Source organism: Lissotriton helveticus, chromosome 3_1, assembly GCF_964261635.1.
Source record: "Lissotriton helveticus chromosome 3_1, aLisHel1.1, whole genome shotgun sequence".
Lineage (NCBI taxonomy): Eukaryota > Metazoa > Chordata > Amphibia > Caudata > Salamandridae > Lissotriton > Lissotriton helveticus.
Window position 1 is genome coordinate 1,996,735,871 of NC_136061.1, and position 26,525 is coordinate 1,996,762,395.

The following is a 26,525-nucleotide window of genomic DNA, read 5'->3' on the forward strand; positions in this document are numbered from 1 at the left end:
CATGTGGGCAATTCTTCGTCTTCCTTTCTCCAGCGCCTCTTTTCTCTATGTTTTTATCGCAGCATTCTTGTGGGATTCCAGTCAGGACAGTAGGTCACTTGAGAGAGGTCCGTTCAGAATCGGTGAAGTTCATTCAATCGGCAGCCGGACGAGGGCCCTCTCAAGGCAGGTATACTCCAATCATTTAGATGTTCACCCCATCGTCTGGACCTCTCTTACCGGACCTTGTGTCGCTGATGGACCCCGCGTTAGGGCGCCAATTGAGGAAAAGTCAGCCCATAACACACCTGATGCCCAGGCTGCTGGCGCAGGACGCCTCTTAGTTCCCATCTTGAACAATTACCAAATAAAGAGACGGGCGCTGGAAGCAGGAATACAAGAATAGAGTTTTATTGCTCATGAGGAGAGCCTGTCATTTCGGACACTCGCATAGTGTCTTCAGGAGGTGCTCTAAAAAGTTCTCTGAGGCTTCGTCTTTTATACATATGTTTATGGCACACAAATATTCCTTATTACAATAAGACGCTTCAAAGTAGGGGAAAGGCATGCTTGGAATCCCAGCTTCAGGCCTATTCCCATATCAGTTGCTCAGATGTCATCCTCCCCTCCTAAATGTAACAAGAGATTGTGATCTCTCAGCTGGACATTCCTACAGGACACGAGGGCAGGAGGGGATGATCAGGTCAAAGGTTGGTCAGGTGGTAAGGTCGGACACTTCGGTTGGTGTATCACAGGTTTTGTTATGCTGGGCAGAGAAAAAGGGGGATGTATATCCACGAGGCTTGGTCTTAGGACTTGGGACCGGGTCGATAGGTCAAGTGCAGCCGGGGGGGTTGTCAGCTGAGGGGAAGGGTGTTCTTGGGAGGAAATGGGGGGTGTAGGTCAAGCAGGAGTGCTACTTTTAGAGCAGGGTCACGCAGAGGGAGAGGGTCTTGTGGTCGATGCATGAGCAGTGCGCGCGGGGAGGGGTGTCGGGGGTTTAGCAAACGGTCAGAGAGGCCATGGTGCCTAAAATAGCTGTCGTGTACATGTGTGCATGGGTCTTATGCTGGCGGGATAACACAGTCAGTGTTTCGTAATTATTTGTTCTGCTTACAACAAGGGGTACAGTGAACACAAATGAACGCCGCTTATGTACACCTACATTGCCATTTTCAACAAACGGAGCGTAGTTCTCCGCCCAGGGTTAGCTTTAACCAGTGATTGTATAAACTGATATGTATTTATTTATTTGTGATGACTTCATGGATTAATTAAAAAAAAATTTTTTTTTTAAAAAGGTCAAAGCAGAGAGGCTATCTCTTGAACCACCAAAGAACAGGTGCTGTCACACCGGACAGAGCAGCACTCAAACTATTAAAACAAATTAATGGACTTATTTTCCGAATCAACTGGGAGATTTTATAAAAAATGACTTGCCTTCTTAGCTCCAATGACACTCAACAAACCAAAATACATTTGTAATAGGAAATTTTGTACGGCTTGTCAACTGCCAAATTAGCAAAGCCAACCTCCTTTCCTTTACCGTATATATTTATGGTTGAAAACGTTCAGTCTGGTTGGTAGCATGCAAAAACGGGTTGAATCTACCAACAATTCACAGTGTGTTCCACAATATCCAATACATGGAAGTCTGAAATGTTTACTTAAGCTAAATTGTCCCAAGTGAGAAATACCTTCTTTAGACAGATTTTATTTTTTGATGGGGCAAGGGTGTGGCTTATGTTTTGTATGCTAAAGGGGAACCATTTAGCAATTGTTGTCAAACACTATCCCTCCCTACAAAGGCATCAGGCATACACACAATTTGTCTTCAAGCTTGTAGTAACATGCTGTTAGAGTGGTCAGATTAGCTTCAGGAGATTGATACCCATGGATTTGACTTTAACTTTGACAATGTTTCTATGTATTACAATCGGATTTTCTTAACAGATTGACTAGACACAGTGGGTAGGCCTCTAAAGCAATTTATAGGTCCTGCCTGAGAGAGTGTGAATGTGCTGTCGCTTGAGAGAGATACTCTAAACAACAAGGGACTTGGAGACCACTCATTACATACTAATTGTTGACTTTGTTGTCACTCTTTTTTGCTGCCTCCTAATTGCCAGCATGCGCTGGCTATACTTCTTTTGTGTGGCGCATGGAGCTAGTACTGATTGCTTCATCTTCATTAGTGTACTTCCACTGCATGTGATGGGATCCAGGTACTGTTTTTGTTTCCATGTCGTCCTTGAGTCCTTGCATCCTTGCCCATGTTGCTTTTTCCCCCCCATAGTCCATGTTGCTTTCTACCTCCCAACACCTCATTGTCTGTGCTGCTTCTTTCCTCCAACCGTTATCCATGGTGCTTTACAACCTCGATCACCCCAATTGTCCACGTTGCTTCAAATCCCCAGCCACCATTGTCTGTGTTGTTTCAAATGCCAAACAACAGTTGATGGACAGAATGCAGAACAATGTCATACATTCACCCCAGTACAGAGATCTGGGCCTAAATCCCTCAATTTTTTTGCACTCCACACCACCCCAGTTCATACATGGCCATATGCAAATCAGCCTTGACCCTGTGCCTCATGGGAACAGTTCAGCCCGAACCGCCAAGCAATGTCTTTCCTGGACCGGAATCAAGCATCCTAGGACCGGTTTCTGGCTATCAGCCGTCTTCAGCCAGGATAGCTTGACTCCAGTGGTATGGAGAGAATGGGACTCACGTCTGAGCATACCCATCCCACTCGGGGTGACAAATGTAAAACAACAGTTGATGGACAGAATGCAGAACAATGTCATACATTGACCCAAGTACAGAGATCTGGGCCTAAATCCATCTTTTTTTTGCACTCCACACCACCCCAGTTCAGACATGGCCTTATGCAAATCAGCCTTGACCCTGTGCCTCATGGGAACAGTTCAGCCCGAACCGCTAAGCCATGTCTTTCCTGGACCGGAATCAAGCATCCTAGGACCGGTTTGTGGCTATCAGCCGTCTTCAGCCAGGATAGCTTGACTCCAGTGGTGTGGAGAGCATGGGACTCACGTCTGAGCATACCCATCCCACTCGGGGTGACAAATGCAAAACAACAATTGATGGACAGAATGCAGAACAATGTCATACATTCACCCCAGTACAGAGATCTGGGCCTAAATCCATCGTTTTTTTGCACTCCACACCACCCCAGTTCAGACATGGCCATATGCAAATCATAGGTAAACAAGAGGGAGAGTAAGGGAATAAATTCACAAAAGTGAATGGAGAGTTCTCCTAGTCCCCTGGGTTTCAGTATCAAACAAACATTGGAGGAGTACCATCAGGATTTGCTCGAAAAGCAATCTGAGTGGGATGACTACAAAAGAATGAGAAGAGAGTCCTTCTTTTATTTATAAAACCCCTCACTCACCAACCTGGTTGGTGACATGCTTCATCATCGGGGTCCACAGGTACATTGCCACTGAACCTCTACGAAACTGTAAGTAAGCTAATTTCAGACGGCCCACGTGCCGACTAGGTGTCGGGTAACTTCCCGCCAGCCCGGAACTCTGACGAGCTTTCTACCATTTCTCCCCACCATAGAATATGTCCCTCTGAGAGGCCAACCTTCCCTCCACCCCGTGAAGCCTTAAGACCCGGAGCAGGAGTAAGCCCTGTTCACCTTTGGTCTTTTTTTGTGTGTTGAATATATGTTTGTCATGAGGCACAGGGCCCAGACTGATTTGCATATGGCCATGTCTGAACTGGGGTGGCTTGGTGAGCAAAATAACGATGGATTAAACCCAGATCTGTGACTGGGGGTGAATGTTTTGCCATTGTGCAACATTCCGTCCATCATCTTGTGTGTTTTGCTGTTCACCCTATGTGGGAAGGGTATGCCCAGACGTGGGTCCCATGCTCACTAAGCCACTGGAGTCAAGCTATCCTGGCTGAAGACGGATGATAGCCAGAAACCGGTCCTAGGATGCTTAATTCCGGTCCAGGGAAGTCATGACTTGGCAGTTCGGGCTGGACTGTTCCCATGAGGCACAGGGCCCAGACTGATTTGCATATGGCCATGTCTGAAATGGGGTGGCTTGGTGAGCAAAATAACGATGGATTAAACCCAGCTCTGTGACTGGGGGTGAATGTTTTGCCATTGTGCAACATTCCGTCCATCATCTTGTGTGTTTTGTTTCAAATGCCCCCACCTCTGATTGCCTGGGTAGATTTTAACCCCTCCCACCATCTTGTTGTCTATGTTGCTTGAAACTCCTCCCACTCTCGTTATCCATGTTACTTGAAACCTCTCCCACACCCTGCTGTCCGTGTTGCTTGAAAACCGTCCTGCCCCATTGTCTGTGTTGCTTCTAGACCCTTCTACCCTCTTGCCAGTGTTATCAGCATAAGAAAAACAACTGCTGATATGGCCTGCTTTGGGTGTATCACGGCACTTTTTTCCCATCCCGTTTCCCAATCAGGTTGTCTGTTCCCTACCACCCCTTCTATTATCCTTGTTGCACATCCCCACCCGCCACAAGAAAAAAATCCCTATGCCCCCTTCTATTATCCTTGTTGCACATCCACAACCACCGTAAGAAAAAAAAGCGCTATGATGATGTGTCCAATGCTGCCCATGTCATAGAGCTTTTTTCAGACTTTTAGCCACGCCATAAAACAGCTGCACTGATGTACAACATAGATAGAAGACATAGGGAAAGCTAATAGGTCTCTCATTGGTGAGACCTATTGGCTTTGCTAATTCTTGCTACTTAGAGTATCAACCTATTTATTAAAGTCAAATTTTAATTGAAAAGCATTTTCAAAATCCTCAGGAAGTTAGTGAAACAATAACTTTTGTAATGCATAAACACGTTCTGACTCAAACGTTTGTCTGCAGTATACTGGGTGCCTCATGTAAGTCGGATTTTATAAAGTGCTTATCTGTTCAATTTTAAGAAGTAAAGGAGATAAGTGGATTGTATCTACTTGTCCACGTCATCACACTATGGCTGTCAAAAAGTTACATTATCACGTATTATTATGTTTCCAAAAACAATATATATTGAAAAAAACTCAGCAAATATTGCTTTTGGCCTTTAAAATACTAATAAGCAGGTTGATAGAATGTCCATCAATGTGGTTCTGGAGGAAGGGCAAATATCGTCTTGAAATATTCTTTTTTAAGATGGTGAAATATTTGTATGCACGCTATCACAAAACATTTCAAAATAAAGTCCGTTTCACGTTTAGATTCTCTCTACTCTGAGTAGCACTTGTGCAGGCAATGAGAAATGAGAACATTTCCATTTGTATTAGGATTCTATGTTTTAAGAATACAGACAGTTTTTTTATGTTTTCATCGATAAAATATGATATAGAAGCTCTCCCTTTCATATATTAAAACCAGCCTTACAAGTGTAGTTTTGAAAGACGTCTTCTCAAAGGGGCTTTTCCTTGATGGAAATGTACATTCTGCCCCTCCAGAGGGCAAGGTATACCAGTACAAGTTAAGCAATTTAAAAACAAACTAATTCGGAAGACCTCAAACTAGGATCGCCAACCAAAAGTAATTTATCTCTATCAAAGATAGACACGGACATAAGACTAGGACAGAGACAACTTACTCTTAAAGGAATAAACTTAAAGATGACATAGTATGGGACATGCCACTCTTCTGAAGTGACATGGATCATGTATCATGACCATCAGGGGCAGAGTTGTATTGTGCAGGACACACCATTGCGACACGCTCTGCCTTGTCAGTGGCACAGCTTTTAATTGCCCATTGGTTTGAGGCTTGTGCTGTTCACGGAATGCAACTTCGAGTAATTACTAGTGGCTGAAATTACTTCTAGCATTCCACCCATCACCATTTTGGTTTCCTGTGTAAGATCTTTGAAAGAAGGAATTAAACTCAATTACTTATCTACTGGTAGATATAAAGCCATCATAAAGTGTGGTACCCACCTAGCCTCTTTAGGGGTTAATGTTTAGGGTTTTTTGGGGAATCCTATAAACTTTTGACCTATGTTCGTAGTAGTGTTACCATGTATCTTTGGGGATCTTGTTTATAATTTCCTACAGGTGTTCCCATTAGGTAGCTTTATTTTCTGTATCATTAAGATTAGCCCACTCGTTGCTTGGAGAAGGCAGTCTTGAGGTTCGGGCTTAGGAAGTGTTTCATCGTGTGTGTCTGTTAGCGGTAAGACCCATTGGCAGATCTTTTCTTGTTACATTCAGGTCCAGTGAATATTGAAACCAGTGTTCACACTTTTCTGTAAGACAGACTTTATCTGTTCTCATGTCCTCAGTTGCAGGAACCATGGTAATGCGAAGCACGTTTGCTTCAATAAGAGTCAAACTCAGAAGAGTACAGAGGAAAGTTTTGGGTAAAGCGCCTAAAGTTATTGAGTTTAACAAGCAAATGAGTCTTTCCAAGCGTTCAAACGTCTTCAGCAAAAACAATGCATTCTTTAACATATCACTAATGCTTTGTTCCTAATTTTCCCATGCGTTCATCATGCTTTGTTCATACCATTACTTGTACTGATCATGCAAATATTGGCAATCTGCCCTACATGATGATCTATTTAATGTCCTTCGAATTCCATAAATGGTGCCATCACTCTGTGTCCATTCTAAAGTGCCACATTCTTGCTTACCACGTTCAGAATTCCATGGATATGGTCAGGGTGTCTACCTGGTACTAAAGTCGGGTTTTGTGTGACACAGTGCTTAATTTGAGAGAGTGGTTGCAGATAAGCCCCCCAGCGCTCATTTTTGGGGACCTGCACTTATTTTTCCTCAGTAGACTTTGGCTTGGACCATGAGAGTGCAAAACACAAGAGGAAAAGAAGGAGGAAGAGAAAGGTGAAAAAACGTGATAAATGGAGAAAGCATGAACTTCCAAGAGTGAACTAAAGAGGCAGGGGGTGTTTGGTGGTAGATTAAAGAATCATACATTGGAGTTGAGACTACACAGCCTTGGTATTTGGCATGTAGACATTCAGTCACGCCAGCCATGGGCCACTGGTCAAAACCTTGGGCTTGGCACTTATTCTTTTACAAATTAAGCACTGCTATTGAAGGAAAAAATCAATAAAACACTGATCTGCATATAGAGTGGACACGAAGACACTGAATAATTAAGGTGCCTTTGATGTAACCCCCAAAAAACACTGGCTTGAGAAGCTAGAAAAGAGAGTTAGAGAGAGATGCCAGGAAAGGCGTGCATACATTTTGTGTTGATATACTTGAATTTGATAACAATATATGCATTCTTTCATAACAAAGTGAACAGAACTAAAACTAAAAATGCGATTTACTATACCTACCAGGAGGTTTCAAACGCAGCTTTCGCAGAGAATAGCATTGTGGATTTTAGTGACATTGCAAGGTCACCAACAGGGTTTGTTGCTTCAAGGTTACTACTATTCTCTCTGCTTTTCATTTTGCAAATGTTCTGCACCTACAATTCAAAGGAAATATCAGACTACGGTAAGTGTCCGTCATTTACCATTTCCATCACGTTTTTTCTAAAATTCTTTATTTTACCAGTATGGGAGAGAGTAAAAGGTTTGTCGGTGAAGGATACTAAAGTGATCTCCCTTAGCGAAAATGCATTACTCTGATTCATCGCTCTCACGCAGATGGATCTATATGTACCACAGGGAGAGTCCTTATGAAAAGGTATACAAACGGCCGAGATCCCTGGACACACATCCTGCAAGGCATGGACATGCCGGAGCTATCGCAATGAAGTCAGTTTAACACTTTGATTAAAGACTTTAATCAATCACCCTCGCGGGCTGCGTATTAATCACTTTATCAAGCGGTTGATGCATTGCTGGTTTTAATAGAATCCATTTATTTTGATTTCTACCTACTTCATCTTTCCAAAAGGGCTTTCCCAATCAGATGTGATATAACGGGCGCGCGCCGCGGCAGCATCTGAGCACGTGGGAAAGGGCCGCGGACCTCACTCGCACACACTTCATTATCGGCGCACCGTGCTGACTTGGCCAATTTATTTCGGGGGAAAAAAACCTACGCGGAGTGAGACTTCTGATGCTCCACGCGCTTTAGCTCAGATAAACCGAGGCCATTTGTTTCTTTCCACACCTGACACCGTCATGATGTGCAATCTTAATAAGACGAAGTGCTCCCCTCCATGCACCCCTCACCCCGTTTTCCTTTGAGCACCCGGACTCCAGACATGATTTCTATGCTGACCCCATCCAGTCACCCTTGCTTCAGCTTTTTGGTTGAAACCGAAAGCCACCATGCTCCACCGCAGCTACAAAAAAATGCATCGCAATTTGTCTGGCTCGACCCCACCTCTTTTATACTTTATTACGGACTCTTCTTAAGTTTGATCTTAGCAGTAATTCAAATTAATGTTCCAAACTTATCTTTTTGGATATAAATATCCCACACTGGATTCTAGCTTAGCCGTAATATTGCCCAAAAAATCGTTATTTAGCTATTTTATTGGGGATTTTGCACTCTGACTGTCAGAGACTTGAGTGAAGCCTCAAAAAGGCCCACAAAGGCCCAATAGTCCGATTGTATGTCTGGACCGCGGAGGTCGAAATTGCAGTCCTGCAGGAGCATTGCAAAACCTCGCAGCCAACCTTCCGCCCAGCATTTCATGTGTTAGAGTTCTAGGAAAGTGAGGTCAAAGGTAATATTGTCATGTAACCTCTTCTCCTACAATTTCTCTAAGATTCATTTTAATCAGTCCTGGTGTTTTGTAAACAGTTAAAACATAAGAGTACTCTTTTGGAGGTAGCATCTTGATTTTGTTGAGACAATATGAATACTTTGAAGCAGATTTACAAGCCCCTTGCGCCACTTTTGCGTCACTTTTCCCATGTTAAAAATGACGCAAAAGTGGTGCAAGGGGCTTGTAAATAAGCCCCTTTATATTTAGTCCATTGGCTGAAGCGGTCATAGTAGTTCCGATGACAGGGCCGGGGTACTGTTTGCATAATCTCTAAATCTATATCTGGATCACAGGTTAACATCCTGACATGAAAGAATCATATTGTGCCTTTCTATGGTAAATATACCCCATCAACATTTCATAATAAATATTTATGTCTATAGCACATATTTAAAGGTCTGGTATAAAAAGGTCAAAGTAATGCATGTATATTCTCATTTGCTTTTCTGATCAATACAGCTAAATATTGTATATTGTTTCTCGTTTATCATCTGCCACTCAAGAGCAACTATACACTTGACTCCGTTGCTTACGCTGGTTTATGCTAAACTCCCAATCATCTTATCATACTGTGTGCAATTACTGCTTTATTGTACAACATTTTTGGATGCAGCATCCTTGGCATGGTTTTCCTGAATTTTGCCTTCAGACTTCCTATTTTTGCTGACTTCATTTTTGCTGGCCTTCAGACTCCAGGCACTTTACCACTGCTAACCAGTCCAAAACTGCATGTGATCTCTACTTAAACAATGTCAACATTGGTTTATCGATAACTGGCACATTTAATCCACTTCTAAGTCCCTAGGAAAGTGCACAACATGTTCCCAGGTCCTGAAAATTAAGTGCTACTAGTGGACTAGCACCGCTTAAGAAGCCCATTAAACATACCTCTAGCCTTCCACTAAAGAACCGGTATGTGCAGTTCCAAACTGCCATATCGACATGGTAAGATAACCCTCTTGCCAGGCGCAAACCTTCTTTTTTAATGCAGATGCCACCCCTAAGGTAGACCCTGGACATCAAAAGGGCGGGTGCAGTGTGTTTAAAAAGTAGGACATGTACTTTTAAGTTTTACACATCCTAGTAGTGAAAAATTCTTACATTGATTTTTCACTATTGCAAGGCTTACCTCTACCACAGGTTAACATTGAGATTACCTTATTACATCTTACAAGTGCAATTTCCAATTGGGAAGAGATGTGACCCCCAGGTTTGATGCCTTTGGAATCAGAATTTTAAATCCCAAATTATGGTGAAGTCATACTTTAAATTGTAATTCTTGAAAAGACACTTTTAGAAAGTTGGCATTTTCTCACTTTAGCCATTTGATGCCTTCTTCCTGTTTCTGAATTAACGTATATAGTGGGTGACAGGTGGGCTTTGTGCATTACACACAAAGGGAGCTTAGGCGTAACTGATAGGCCATCCACATCCTGAAGGGCTGTGTCCTTGTTGTGTGAGACAACTTGTCCTTAGACAACTTGTCCTTCCTCCATGTTTACACTTATTGTAGTAATGTGTCCTGTGCTCTCACAGTAAACTGGATGTTAATTTTTAATGGATTGTCCACGTTCTGTCTTCTCTCTCCTGGGTGTTCTGTCAAACCATTCACGTTTGGAGAGAAACATCCAGGACACGAGAAGAGTGGTTGTGAGCTCTTTTACTTTGACACTTCTCTTAGAAATAAAGAAGCTTCACTGCTTACCACTACGAGCCTGCATATTATTTCAACACAACAGTCCTGTTCCCACACAAATGGCAGAATACCCCCTGTAGTGAGACTGGAGCCAGGACAGGAAGGGCAGGGACTCCCCCACTTCAAAGGCACAATGAGGTATAAGTACTGGACCTCTGACATCACCAACTCAGTACTCTTCTGGACATGTGGATACTATGCCAGGAAGAAGGACTGCTGTGCTACTGAAAGGACTGTCACTCTGCAGGACTCCTGCTCTGCTGGGCTGACATTCTGTTTACTGCCCTCCTTACCTGGGAGTGAAAAGGACTGAACCTGCATTTCTACAACCCAGAACCATAGTGACTCCAAGGGCTTGCTGGCATGCCTCCTGTTTGAAGATTCCGGGACATCAAAGACTTCCATCTTGCCTGCCTACAGCATCTGGACTCTTCCTTTGGAAAGTCTTGCCTTGCCAAGTGGTGGCAATCCAGTCCTGGGCCCTTGGATGTGAGTATAAATTGCTGCAATCGTGAAAAATCCATGTATTACTGCATTTGTGCAGCTCGCAACCGGAGCATGCCCGTTGATGCTGCTGCTAGGATCATGAACATCACATCTTCATCAACACCAACGCATCACCACTACTGCGAGCACCGAGGACATCGAATCACCAACGCCTCAATTCTTGACACATCTCTGAAATTGCACGTCTCGGAGTTGCCGCATTGCTTAAATCCTAAGGATTGATGCATCACCACCTTTGCCCGCACATCTTGTCCTGGACGTTGACGGTGACGCAACCTCGAACCGAGGTACTGTTTCATTTGGCCAAGGCTGGGCCCTGTATCGGACCCACACTCCATTACGGTCACTCGGAACTTTTGGATTTGACCCGGTCTAGCGGGACCAGATAGCTTCTGTTGGTGTTTTATGCTTTTAAGGGCTACATATCAGATTATTCTTTAAAAATTCATAAATCTGGTTAAACTTATTGGATTTTGGTGTTTTGGTCTTGTTTTGTTCAACAAGTTAAGCTCTTTTTTTTCTTACTAGGTGTGATATTTTTGTGTGTGGTGGTTTCACTATTTCACGGTTTGAAGTCTTATACAACTACTTTACACATTGCCTCTTAAATTAAGCAAGACTGTTCTGTGCCAAGCTACCAGAGGGTGAGCACAAGTTAATCTGGGGTATGTATCTCACCCTGTCTAGGATTGGGGTTACTGCTTGGAAAGGGTGCATATTTATACAAACCAGAAACCCAATTTGTAACATTGGTGATCAGTAGTGAGGATAGTACTGATGTTCGTTCAGTGCCATACAGTCATTTGGTGCACACTACCAATCCATACCAAAGACCAATTCAAACTCTTTTCAAAGCTCTTTACTAGGGGGACTCTTGGCTATACACCTACATACATGCTAGATAAAAGTAGGTACATCTAGTTAGGGTCTGCATCGTAGACGTACGCATTATTACTGTCATGTATTTATATGCCTGCATGTATTCACTGTTTTAGCACTATGGTAGAATTCTACCTTTTATTTACTCTCTTGGTGCTTGTAATCATCTATATCTGTTTCTGTCTAATGGTTATTATAGCACACGTGATTTACACTAGAATGATGCAGGTTCAATAAATGCTTATTGAAAATGTCCCCACTGTTTATTCTGTGTATCTCTCTGAGACAAGGTGGGCAGGAATGACACAGCGAAAAGTACTGTACTGTTTCCACGATCCCTGAGGGGTCAGGGTTGTCATGTTCAATAGCTTCCAGAAACTATTGACTCCTTGGTAAAGTTTAGGGCTTATAGTGGCACTGTGGGTTAGTGGTCTACAGACTAACATATCCTGTGGAGTTGTCTGGAATCTGTCTGGACACCAATCCCTTAGTTTATGTTGTCTAAAACATGCAGATGCTATATAGATTTATAGGAACTACATGACACTGTTGCCCTGCTCAAGGATTTCTGCAAGGGATTCAGGCTTCCTGCAATGAGGTCAACCAGGAATGTGGTCAGTAAAAGGCGCTGAAGGCCTGGGCATAAGCTTGTGCTGCTTTAAAGGTAACCCCAGAGGAAGAACGGGAGGATGAAGAGCTGGATGAGCAGGATGAATTGGAGCAGAATTCATAGTAGAGTCTGGGATTGCTGCCTGTGGAGGAGGAGGGGCAACATCTCATCAGGAGTAGTGATTCCATTCAGGCGAAGGAGCAGTGTGTCATCCAGAGGCCTGTCTCCAGAGGAACAAGAGGACAGGAGGGAGGAGAGAAAATTAAAATTGGAGTGTGCCAAATTAAAAATAGAGAAAGAGAGAACCTTGAAGGAGAAAAGGCTGTCCATGGAAGAGGAGGAGAAGAAAAGGGCAGTGGAGGAGAACAAATTGGTCATAGAGTAACGGAAACTAATGTTGGCTCATGACCTGAGTCTGAAAGATTTGAACATTAAAGCCAGGCAGGCTGAGTCCAGCAATGATTGTGGCAGCTTTTCTTCGAGGCCCTCTGATAGGACAGTCCACATTCCCAAGTGTCTGGTGCCTGACTTTGCAGTGGGTGACAACATAGATGGAAAGATATTTTGAGGATTATGAGATTGCTCTGCAAATGCACAAGATCCATAAGGGGATTGAAGGGCTAGTCTGTGGAGGCACATCCCCAGTGCAGGGAGAAACACACTACTGGTCCTAGATACAGGTGACAGGATGACATTTTTCCCCATGAAAGAAGCCCTGATCATAAAATTAGGTTTGACTTCAGAGAAGTATAGGCTGAAGTTCAGAGATAGTCAGAAACTATCCCAACAGACCTGGGTGGATTGTGTTAGTTGGGTGAAGGACAGTGAGGCAAAAGGTTATCAGGGGCTTTATAACTTGATTGCACAGGAACACATGTTCAGTCTTTGTTTTCCAGATCTGCAGCAACACCTTGTTGACAGCAAGTACTCTGACTCTAGAGAGCTTGTTAAGGAGGGTCCATAGGAAGATACCTGGGGGATCAGCACACGTGTGGACAGAGTCCTCGCCAGAAGGAGGAGGGGAGACAAAAACAATAGCAAGGCGGTCTCTATAGGGCTCCAAAATAGGTATTTGTGTCAGGACTCCTACCCCTCTACTGAGAAGAAAGAGATAGTTCCCTGACAGTAGGCTCTGCAGGGAAGGCACTCCTGAAGTGCTTTGAGTGCCAAGAGTGAGGGCACTTCAAGGCAGATGCCAACTGTCCCAAGCAGACACAGCCCCCCACTGGTGAGCAGTCACTCAGGCTGGCTAGTGTAGAGTTTGGGGAATAGATTGTCCCAGATAGTTCAGGGACAAAGTAGAGGTTACCCTAGTGTCCCTGCATGACAAAGAAGTGGTGTAGAGAACCCACATGCCTAGTAATACTAGGAAGTACAGGCAGTGGGTCACCATTAATGTGCAGAGGGTAGAGGCTCTGAGAGACACTGGAGCCAGTATAACAACCATAAGGTGTCATCTGACGTCTACAGAGCAGGTAGTCCCTAATGTGTTCCACCAAGTTGTTGAAGCTGACAACCATGAGAGTAATTACCCAGTGGCTCTGGTTCCCTTTGAATGAGGGGGATAGTCTCAGGTTCCTTGAGGATAGCTGTGGTTCCAGCCTTGCATGTGAACTGTCTGTTTTGCAATGATCTAGAGCATACCACCTGGAAGGAGGTGGAGCTCAGGTCCCACTTGGAGATGTTAGGGTTGCCTGAGTGGTTGTGCCTCACCATACAAGAGAGTAGTCAAGAGAATCTAGAGCCTAGAAGAATGGCCCAGGTGCCAGCCAAAAAGAGGAAGGGCAAGGGAAACCCGCTCCTGAAACTCCCATGGTTCGGTTGGAAGCTAACCCTGAGGGGTATGCCCCGGGACCTATAGGAGAGGATGTGGCCGAACTCGGGAACCTTCCTGAGCTGTCCAACTGGCAGCAGGAAGGGGGTCCCATCCGATAGGAGTTCCTCAAGGCACAGAGGGAATGTCCACTTTTGTAGGTCTCTAGCAACAGGCTGAGATCCAAGCAGCTGGTGACGCCTCTGGCAAACACTTGATTAACTGGGAGAATAGTCTCCTATATAGTGAGATTAAGGTTCCTGAGCCTGGTGCCAACCGTGTGTTGGTGGTCCCACCGTGCTACAGGGCCTTCCTACTGGGGCTGGCTCATGATGTACCCATAGCAGGTCATTTGGGCAAGACAAGACCTGTGACAGGCTTGTCACCCACTTTTTTGGCCTCAAATGAGGAAGGCCTCATATGCTTTCTGTTGGTCCTGTCCTACCTGTCAGGTTAATGGCAAATCAGAGTTGAAGTGCAAGGCCTCCCTGCAACATTTCCCCATCATTAGAACCCACTTTAAGAGGGTGGGCATCAACATTATTAGGCCTCTGGACCCCAAGACAGCCATGGGTGAACAGATTTCTTTTGGTCTTGGTGGACCATGTCACTCGGTACCTGGAAGCTATTCCTCTAAGCACTGTGTCTCGGCCCGATGGGGCCAGGACATTGATGAGGATCTTTATCCATGTAGGTTTCCCCAAGGAGGTGGTATCTGACTGAGGTACCACATTCTAGGAACACGAAGGTCATGTGGAAGGAGTGTGGGGTAATCTACATGTTCTCCACCCCTTGCCACCCACAAACCAATGGGCTTGTTGAAGTGTTCAACATGACACTGAAAGGCATGATTATGGGATGACCAGAACCCATGAGGTAGAAGTGGGATGTCCTGCTGCCATGCCTGTTGTTTGGCTACAGGGAGGTATCGCAGAAGGGGGTTGGCTTTAGCCCCTTTGAACATCTGTGTGGGCACCCTGTGAGAGGGCCTGTCAGTTTGTTGAAAAAGGACTGGGAGCAAGCACCTGGAACAGCCCCTCAGGATGTGGTCAGCTACATGCTGGCAATCCGCAACCAGCTCGCCCAAGAGAATCTGGAAGCCAGCCAGGAGGACATGAAACACTGGCAGGACCAGAATGCAACTCTGGTTGAGTTTCAGCCTGACCAAAAGGTGTGGGTGATGGGGCCCATGAAGCCCAGGTCCTCGCAAAAGCGCTGGTCTGGGCCTGATGAGGTAAAGGAGTGCAAGAGTGAGAACACCTACTTGGTGGATCTCAAGACTCCCAGGAACCCTTTAAGGGTCCTTCATGTCAATCGTACTAGCCCCACTTTCAGAGGTCTTACCTTACCATGCTCCTGGTTACTGATGATAGGGTAGAAGAAGAAAGTCAACATCTCCCTTACCTCCTTTCTTTCAAGGAGCAGACTGGGTCAGTAGAAGATGTCAGCTTCTCCCCTTCACTGACCCTAGATTGACAGGGAGACATCCGCCAGTTCCTGGGGCAGTTTGCTTCTTTATTCTCACACACCCCAGGACCCACTACATGGTGTACCCATGGTATTGATACTGGCACACCTGTGAAAAATAAAATGTACAGGTTGTTTGACAAGTTGAGATCCAGCATTAGGGAAGAGGTCTCAAAGGTGCTGGTGCTAGGGTTTATTAAGCCCTCAAACAGCCCTTGGTCCAGCCCAGTGGTGTTGGTCCCCAAGGTTGCCCCTACAGGCGTTACATCTTAATTCAGATTCTGTGTGGAATACCATGGACTCTAATCAATCACCAAGACCAACGCACACCCAATCCCCAAAGCTGCTGAACCTCGTAGATCGACTTGGAGCTGTCAAGATCCTCAGCACATTTTACTTAATGTCTGGGTATGGGCAGATTGCCTTGACACAGGGGGCCAAAGAGAGGTCTGCATTCTCCACCCCAGAAGGGCACATCCAGTTCTGGATCAATGCCTCTGCCACCTTCAGAGTTTGGTCAACCAGGTCTTGGCTGGATTGAAGAACTTTAGTGCTGCCTAGCAAAATTACATTGCAGTCTTTAGTTCTAGATGGGAAAAACACATTTGCCACCTCCAGGAAGTGCTGTGGGCTCTACAGAGTGCATGTCTGACGATCAAGGCCCATTAGTGCCAAATAGGACAGGGTACAGTGGTCTACATGGGTCACCAAGCGGGAGGTGGCAAGGTGCAGCCCCTCCGAGCCAAAAATGTAAACCATTATGGCTTGAGACACCCCTCCCAAGACCCAGGAAGCAGCCACATCAGGTATTCTAGACAGAGGTGTGCCAGAAAGCTTGTGACAGCCAAAAGCAGACCATGTGCACTGCACCTGTGCTCAAGGCTGTTGATTGCTCCCAAGAAATAATTGCACAGATGGACACCTCACAGCATGGTGTAGGGGACGTGCTATCACAGGTAAATGAAGAGGGCCTAGATCAGCATGTAGCCTTCCTCAGTAGAAGGCTAATTCCCAGGGAACAGAGGTCGAGCGCAAGAGAAACAGAAGCCTTTGAAGGGATGTATTTACAACAAGGGGTGGTGATGGACAGAGTCTCTGAATTAAGCAGAGTACTCTCACCCAGTCAAGAGATCAGGGCTAGATCCAACACCGTTTTTTAGCTCATTGCACCATCCCAGTTTCATAACCTGGCTGTATGCAAATTAGTCTGTCCCTGGCCCAGTGCATCATGGGAACAGGGCAGACCAGACTACAAAAACCAATTCTTACACTGGGAAGGAAACAAGCTTCCGGGGACCGGTTTCTGGCATTTCAGCCGTCTTCGGCCCGGCTTGCTTGAATCCTGATGGTGCAATGAGCAAGGGACTCACATCTGAGTATACCCTTCCACGCTTAGGGTGGACAAAATTATTTACAACAAGGGGTGGTGATGGACAGAGTCTCTGAATTAAGCAGAGTACTCTCACCCAGTCAAGAGATCAGGGCTAGATCCAACACCGTTTTTTAGCTCATTGCACCATCCCAGTTTCAGAACCTGGCTGTATGCAAATTAGTCTGTCCCTGGCCCAGTGCATCATGGGAACAGGGCAGACCAGACTACAAAAAACAATTCTTACACTGGGAAGGAAACAAGCTTCCGGGGACCGGTTTCTGGCATTTCAGCCGTCTTCGGCCCGGCTTGCTTGAATCCTGATGGTGCAATGAGCAAGGGACTCACATCTGAGTATACCCTTCCACGCTTAGGGTGGACAAAATTATTTACAACAAGGGGTGGTGATGGACAGAGTCTCTGAATTAAGCAGAGTACTCTCACCCAGTCAAGAGATCAGGGCTAGATCCAACACCGTTTTTTAGCTCATTGCACCATCCCAGTTTCAGAACCTGGCTGTATGCAAATTAGTCTGTCCCTGGCCCAGTGCATCATGGGAACAGGGCAGACCAGACTACAAAAACCAATTCTTACACTGGGAAGGAAACAAGCTTCCGGGGACCGGTTTCTGGCATTTCAGCCATCTTCGGCCCGGCTTGCTTGAATCCTGATGGTGCAATGAGCAAGGGACTCACATCTGAGTATACCCTTCCACGCTTAGGGTGGACAAAATTATTTACAACAAGGGGTGGTGATGGACAGAGTCTCTGAATTAAGCAGAGTACTCTCACCCAGTCAAGAGATCAGGGCTAGATCCAACACCGTTTTTTAGCTCATTGCACCATCCCAGTTTCAGAACCTGGCTGTATGCAAATTAGTCTGTCCCTGGCCCAGTGCATCATGGGAACAGGGCAGACCAGACTACAAAAACCAATTCTTACACTGGGAAGGAAACAAGCTTCCGGGGACCGGTTTCTGGCATTTCAGCCGTCTTCGGCCCGGCTTGCTTGAATCCTGATGGTGCAATGAGCAAGGGACTCACATCTGAGTATACCCTTCCACCCTTAGGGTGGACAAAATTATTTACAACAAGGGGTGGTGATGGACAGAGTCTCTGAATTAAGCAGAGTACTCTCACCCAGTCAAGAGATCAGGGCTAGATCCAACACCGTTTTTTAGCTCATTGCACCATCCCAGTTTCATAACCTGGCTGTATGCAAATTAGTCTGTCCCTGGCCCAGTGCATCATGGGAACAGGGCAGACCAGACTACAAAAACCAATTCTTACACTGGGAAGGAAACAAGCTTCCGGGGACCGGTTTCTGGCATTTCAGCCGTCTTCGGCCCGGCTTGCTTGAATCCTGATGGTGCAATGAGCAAGGGACTCACATCTGAGTATACCCTTCCACGCTTAGGGTGGACAAAATTATTTACAACAAGGGGTGGTGATGGACAGAGTCTCTGAATTAAGCAGAGTACTCTCACCCAGTCAAGAGATCAGGGCTAGATCCAACACCGTTTTTTAGCTCATTGCACCATCCCAGTTTCAGAACCTGGCTGTATGCAAATTAGTCTGTCCCTGGCCCAGTGCATCATGGGAACAGGGCAGACCAGACTACAAAAACCAATTCTTACACTGGGAAGGAAACAAGCTTCCGGGGACCGGTTTCTGGCATTTCAGCCGTCTTCGGCCCGGCTTGCTTGAATCCTGATGGTGCAATGAGCAAGGGACTCACATCTGAGTATACCCTTCCACGCTTAGGGTGGACAAAATTATTTACAACAAGGGGTGGTGATGGACAGAGTCTCTGAATTAAGCAGAGTACTCTCACCCAGTCAAGAGATCAGGGCTAGATCCAACACCGTTTTTTAGCTCATTGCACCATCCCAGTTTCAGAACCTGGCTGTATGCAAATTAGTCTGTCCCTGGCCCAGTGCATCATGGGAACAGGGCAGACCAGACTACAAAAACCAATTCTTACACTGGGAAGGAAACAAGCTTCCGGGGACCGGTTTCTGGCATTTCAGCCGTCTTCGGCCCGGCTTGCTTGAATCCTGATGGTGCAATGAGCAAGGGACTCACATCTGAGTATACCCTTCCACGCTTAGGGTGGACAAAATTATTTACAACAAGGGGTGGTGATGGACAGAGTCTCTGAATTAAGCAGAGTACTCTCACCCAGTCAAGAGATCAGGGCTAGATCCAACACCGTTTTTTAGCTCATTGCACCATCCCAGTTTCAGAACCTGGCTGTATGCAAATTAGTCTGTCCCTGGCCCAGTGCATCATGGGAACAGGGCAGACCAGACTACAAAAAACAATTCTTACACTGGGAAGGAAACAAGCTTCCGGGGACCGGTTTCTGGCATTTCAGCCGTCTTCGGCCCGGCTTGCTTGAATCCTGATGGTGCAATGAGCAAGGGACTCACATCTGAGTATACCCTTCCACGCTTAGGGTGGACAAAATTATTTACAACAAGGGGTGGTGATGGACAGAGTCTCTGAATTAAGCAGAGTACTCTCACCCAGTCAAGAGATCAGGGCTAGATCCAACACCGTTTTTTAGCTCATTGCACCATCCCAGTTTCAGAACCTGGCTGTATGCAAATTAGTCTGTCCCTGGCCCAGTGCATCATGGGAACAGGGCAGACCAGACTACAAAAACCAATTCTTACACTGGGAAGGAAACAAGCTTCCGGGGACCGGTTTCTGGCATTTCAGCCGTCTTCGGCCCGGCTTGCTTGAATCCTGATGGTGCAATGAGCAAGGGACTCACATCTGAGTATACCCTTCCACGCTTAGGGTGGACAAAATTATTTACAACAAGGGGTGGTGATGGACAGAGTCTCTGAATTAAGCAGAGTACTCTCACCCAGTCAAGAGATCAGGGCTAGATCCAACACCGTTTTTTAGCTCATTGCACCATCCCAGTTTCAGAACCTGGCTGTATGCAAATTAATCTGTCCCTGGCCCAGTGCATCATGGGAACAGGGCAGACCAGACTACAAAAACCAATTCTTACACTGGGAAGGAAACAAGCTTCCGGGGACCGGTTTCTGGCATTTCAGCCGTCTTCGGCCCGGCTTGCTTGAATCCTGATGGTGCAATGAGCAAGGGACTCACATCTGAGTATACCCTTCCACGCTTAGGGTGGACAAAATTATTTACAACAAGGGGTGGTGATGGACAGAGTCTCTGAATTAAGCAGAGTACTCTCACCCAGTCAAGAGATCAGGGCTAGATCCAACACCGTTTTTTAGCTCATTGCACCATCCCAGTTTCAGAACCTGGCTGTATGCAAATTAGTCTGTCCCTGGCCCAGTGCATCATGGGAACAGGGCAGACCAGACTACAAAAACCAATTCTTACACTGGGAAGGAAACAAGCTTCCGGGGACCGGTTTCTGGCATTTCAGCCGTCTTCGGCCCGGCTTGCTTGAATCCTGATGGTGCAATGAGCAAGGGACTCACATCTGAGTATACCCTTCCACGCTTAGGGTGGACAAAATTATTTACAACAAGGGGTGGTGATGGACAGAGTCTCTGAATTAAGCAGAGTACTCTCACCCAGTCAAGAGATCAGGGCTAGATCCAACACCGTTTTTTAGCTCATTGCACCATCCCAGTTTCAGAACCTGGCTGTATGCAAATTAGTCTGTCCCTGGCCCAGTGCATCATGGGAACAGGGCAGACCAGACTACAAAAACCAATTCTTACACTGGGAAGGAAACAAGCTTCCGGGGACCGGTTTCTGGCATTTCAGCCGTCTTCGGCCCGGCTTGCTTGAATCCTGATGGTGCAATGAGCAAGGGACTCACATCTGAGTATACCCTTCCACGCTTAGGGTGGACAAAATTATTTACAACAAGGGGTGGTGATGGACAGAGTCTCTGAATTAAGCAGAGTACTCTCACCCAGTCAAGAGATCAGGGCTAGATCCAACACCGTTTTTTAGCTCATTGCACCATCCCAGTTTCAGAACCTGGCTGTATGCAAATTAGTCTGTCCCTGGCCCAGTGCATCATGGGAACAGGGCAGACCAGACTACAAAAACCAATTCTTACACTGGGAAGGAAACAAGCTTCCGGGGACCGGTTTCTGGCATTTCAGCCGTCTTCGGCCCGGCTTGCTTGAATCCTGATGGTGCAATGAGCAAGGGATGTATGACATTACAACGCATGCTTTTACATCGCATGCTTTTACAACGCGAGTTTTACAACGCATACCATTACAACGCATAGTGCTTTGGGGCGCTGGATAGTGAATAGTTTAATTTACTATTCCAATGCCAGTCCCCGTGAATAGTAGGGAAGGTGTTGGACAGTAAATTAAACCTATTCCCTATCCTAGAGCGCCCCCCAGCGCAATGCGTTGTAATGGTTTGCGTTGTAAAAGTTGCGTCGTAAAGGCACTGCGTGGTAAAAGTTGTGTTGTAAAGGTTGTTTCCCCCTTTGAAGTGGTCTGGGCACTGAAGAAATTGAGACCTGTTTGGTATTCACTTCTGGGTTTAGACAGACCACTGATCCCTCGGATGGTTAATGGAGATGAGGGATGAGAATCTCAAACTGTTGAGGAGGTCCAGTTCACTCCAGGGAATGGACTTTATGGTGGAACGCCGTCCAGGAACAGACCACGCCAATGCTAATGATCTCTCCAGGTTCTCCTGCCTTAGTGAAAAGAATTCCCAGGGATTGAGTTGCTGTCCTCACATTCAGCTCGGCGGACACGTGTTAACAACTGGCATCCTTGGCATGGTTCCCCCTGACTTTTTGCCTTCAGACCTCCTGTTTTTGCTGGCATCGTTTTTTTCTGGCCTTAGGACTCTAGGCACGTTACCACTGCTAGCCAGTGCTAAAGTGCATGTGATCTCTGCTTAAACCAAGGTAACATTGGCTTATCCACAATTGGCATATATAATTTACAAATAAAAAGCACTATGTGTGCTCAGTATCTGTAAATCAAATGCTGTGAGTGGGCCTGTAGCACCAATTGTGCCACTCACTTACATAACCCTTTAAACATATCTCAGGCCTGTTACTGCAAAGCCTGTATGCACAGGTTTAAACTGCCATATTGACCTGGCAAGTTAACCCTCTTGAAAGGCCCAAACCTTCCCTTTTAATGTATATTAGTCACCTCTAAGGTAGGCCCTGGACATCCCACGGTGGGGCGCAGAGTGTTTAAAAATTAGGACATGTACTTTTACAAGTCCTAGCAGTGAAAAACTCTTGAATTCGTTTTTCACTACTGCAAGGCCTCCCTCTTTTATAGGTTAGCTTTGAGATTACCTAATTACATCTTATACATGTCATTTCCAATTGGGAAGAGATGGGAACCCAAGTTTGGTGGCTCTGGAATCACATTTTAAAATCCCAAATTAAGGTGAAGTTATATTTTAAATTGTCATTCTGAAACATGCCACTTTTAGAAAGTTGGCATGTTCTTACTTTAGCCATGTGGTTCCTTCTGCCTGTCACTGAATACATGGCTGGGTCGGGTGACAACTGGGCTTTGTGCATTTCCAGTAGACAGCCACATGCAAAGGGAGCTTAGGTGTGACTGATGGGTCATCCACATCCTGATGGGCCACCCTGGGCAGGGTGGGTGGAAGGAACTGACACTTACACCTGAATAGGGTGTGTCTTGTCCCCACACAAAGGGCTACATACCACCCCGTAGTGAGTCTGGAGCCAGGACACTTCAAAGGCCTCTATTTGAGGCCTCCCCCACTTCAAATGCACAGCTGGGTATAAGTGCTCGACCTCTGATACCACCAACTCAATAGACTTCTGGGCCTGTGGATACTCTGCCAGGAAGGACTACTGTGCTTCCGAAAGGACTGTCACTCTGCTGGACTCCTACTCTGCTGGGCTGAGCTGGGGTGTGCAGCCTTCCTTGCTTGAAAGAAATAAGGACTGGACCTGCATCTCTCTAACTCAGAACCAAAGTGACTCCAAGGGCTTGCTGGCTTGCCTCCTGTTTGAAGTCTCAGTGACATCAAAGACTTCCATCACATCTGCCTACAGCACCTGGACTCTGTCATCTGAGAATCTTGCCCTTCCAAGTAGTGCCAATCCAGTCCTGAGCCCTTGGAAGTGGGTATAAAGCCACTGCTACGAGGTTTGAGGACATCACATCTCTATCGACACATCACCAGTGCTGCGAGGATCCAGGACAGTGCACCAACATCGGCCCATCACATCCATTCGTAATGCATCTCTGACTTTGAGCGCTCAGAGCCAACGCATCCCCGACATCCTAACGATCGACACCGATGCATTGCCTCCTGTGCTCCTCACATCCCGTCCTTTATGCAACCATGAACCAAAGTACTGTTTTAGCGGGCCAAGGCACAAATACTTTACACATTGCATCTTAAGTTAAGCCTGACTGCTCTGTGCCAAGCTAACAGAGGGTGAGCATAGGGTAATATATCGTGCATATCTGACTTACCCTACTTGCACAGGGAGCATACCTCTGCTAACCAGTAACCCAATTTCAAACAAACATTATAATCCACAATATTTCTGGTGCTAAATAAATAAGAATATACCTACATTCTATATATTGTTGTGCATGTACACCTTTCCATAATATATTGCGGTCACATTTGATTCTTGTTTTATCAGGTAACATTTATTTCAACCACATTTTTTTTTTTTTTTTTTGTCCTCATACGCCACTTCCCACCTCTTCGTATCTTATAGCGCCCATTGGTGGTATTCAAGCTCAACTGTGAGAGGTTGATTCCTACTGCTTATGCTACAGACCTACAAACTTGAAAGAAGTTTGATGAAAGTGGAGTGTCACAGCCGAATCTGTTGCAGGGAAGCATATAGGTTTCATTAAACCTCCAAGAGCATCCGAAGTGACTTAATCATCGAACGTTAAACGTTATTCTCTCCCATCTTTGAAATCAACAACTATAACTCCCAATTCCCTCACCCGTAGTGATTTAAGAATAAGTTCCAAAATTGGTGCTTCCTATTGTTTTGCCCAGCCATATCCAGCTTAGCTATTGCTCTCATAGCTCTAATCCACATTAATACTGTCGGAGGTTCTGACGCAATCCAAAGTTTACATATTTCTCTTCGAGCAATCAAGATAGCATAGAAAAACAGCTTCGTATTATCATCAAGGCCCTTACCTTGTATATCCAATCTGCCCGAGATGATCTGTTCAGGGCTTACCGTAATTTCTAGCTCCAATATTTTTGAGAGCATTTCACTTACGGCTGCCCAAAACTCTTGAATCTCTGAGCATGTCACGAACATGTGAATGTCATCTTCATTTGGGCTTTTACACTTTGGACATAGCACCATGCCCCCATCTTTGAATTTCGCAAGTCTCTTTGGGGTCCAGTATGCCCTGTGGAGAGTGAACAAGTGATTCCTCCTTAAATTTGCAGGTTTCACCACTTTATATAGAATCAACATATCTACTTGCCATTGTTCTTCTGTTGCGATCCTCGGCAAGCACTCTCCCCACAGGAACTCTGGAAGTAAAAAGGGACCGTCCTCCCTTTCAACTATTTCCCAATACCACGTTGCCACTTCTTTCTTCATCCGAATGTTTGAGACCAGCTTTTCTTCAAACTCATTGTGTCGTCCCATTAACTTTCCCTTACCTGTTACCCAGCTTTGTATCTGCAGATATTTAAATTTTGCAAAATTGCGACCCCAGAGTTGCTCGCAAACTGCCCATGGTATCAAGGCACCTTCACAAAGCAGCTCCCCCCAGACCTGTGGGCCTTCTGATTTTAACGCCCTTGCTAAAGCATCTTTCGTCCAACTTGGGGCCCCCGGGCCCTCCCAAATTAGTGCAGCCATGCTAAAATATGGGATTTTTGTCACGCGCCTAATACGATACCATGCCGTGGCTAGGTCTCTTAATACCTTCAGTCTGACTTTTTTGAAGTATTTTGGATCTGCAAATCCATATAGGAAGGCACGCTTGTAGCAATTTTCTACTTTCAGCATGGCCGTAAAAAGCTCCCCTATTGATGAGTCATTGGGAGTTCCAAAAAGCATTCTACAGTTCTTGAGCAAAAAAGCCCAAGAATAAAATTGAAAGTCTGGGGCTGCTAAACCTCCCTTGGCATATCTTCTTCGAATTTTTTTCCAAGATAGCCTTGACCCCTTGGAGCCCCAAATAAATGAACCAATTTCGCTCTGCAGCTTTGCTAGACCTTCTTTTTCAAACATAAGGGGAACAGAATCAAATAAAAAAGTCAATTTCGGAAGCACCATCATTTTAACCAGATTAACCCGACCAATCATAGACAGTGATATTGAGCTCCAGTTTCTCAATAGTGCTGTAATATCCTTCCTTGTTTTGGCCAGGTTTACTAATGTTAGCTGTTTTATATCCTGAGTAATTTGTACCCCCAAATATCTCATCTGCTTTTTTGCGATCCCAGGGTCTATTGCCATGTTCCAAGCCATAATTTCAGTCTTGTCCGAATTTAATCGATATCCTGAGACTTCTCCAAACTTTTTTGTAAGGTTTTCAATTTCCCCCAATGATTTTGTCAAATTCGATGTTAAAACTACGATATCATCCGCATATAACCCTATCTTCTTTGACCACCCTTGGAACTTGAAAGCAGGAATATTCTCTGACTCTCTTATTTTGCAGGCCAATGGTTCAATATAAAGATCGAACAAGAGTGGGGACAGGGGGCATCCCTGCCTGGTTCCTCGCGCAATTCTAATAGATTTTGTGAGTGTTCCATTAACCAAGACCCTAGAACTCGGCGTATGATATAGTTGTGATATCGCTTGAAGAAAATTTTTCCCTAACTGGAGATGTTCAAGTAAAATTTTCAAAAACTCCCAATTTACACGGTCGAAAGCCTTGGCAGCATCCAAGGCCACCACCGCCAGGGGAAGCCCCTGCTCAACCGCAACATCTATACTACCTATCAGGGAAAATGTTAATTCATTTAAGTGTCTACCTTTGACAAATCCCTTTTGATCTTCATGAATAAAGTACGGGATCACTTTACCCAACCTATCTGCCAAGATCTTGGTGAACATTTTGTAATCACTGTTCAAGAGTGAAATGGGTCTATATGAATCCATATTTGTAGGAGATTTACCAGGTTTGGGTATAATGATTATATTTGCCTGATCCCATGATGCCGGAATCTTCAAGTTTCCAGAGAACACCTCATTTAACACCTTTGTTAATAATGGTGCCAGTCCTTGCATCAGAGTCTTGTATACCTCTACAGGGAGGCCATCGGGACCAGGTGCTTTGCCTTTTTTTGCCTTCCTAATCCCTTCCTCTAGTTCTTCTTTCCTGATCTCTCTATTCAAAATCTTTCGGTGTTCTTCTGTAGCAGATTTTAGAACTTTAGCCCACTTATTGATCTCCTGCTTGTCTGGTTGTAACTCTTCACTATATACTTCCGAAAAATAGTTATGAAATGCTTCCACAATCTCATTAGTGTTTGAGGCTACTTTTCCTTCTGCACCCACCTTAACCTC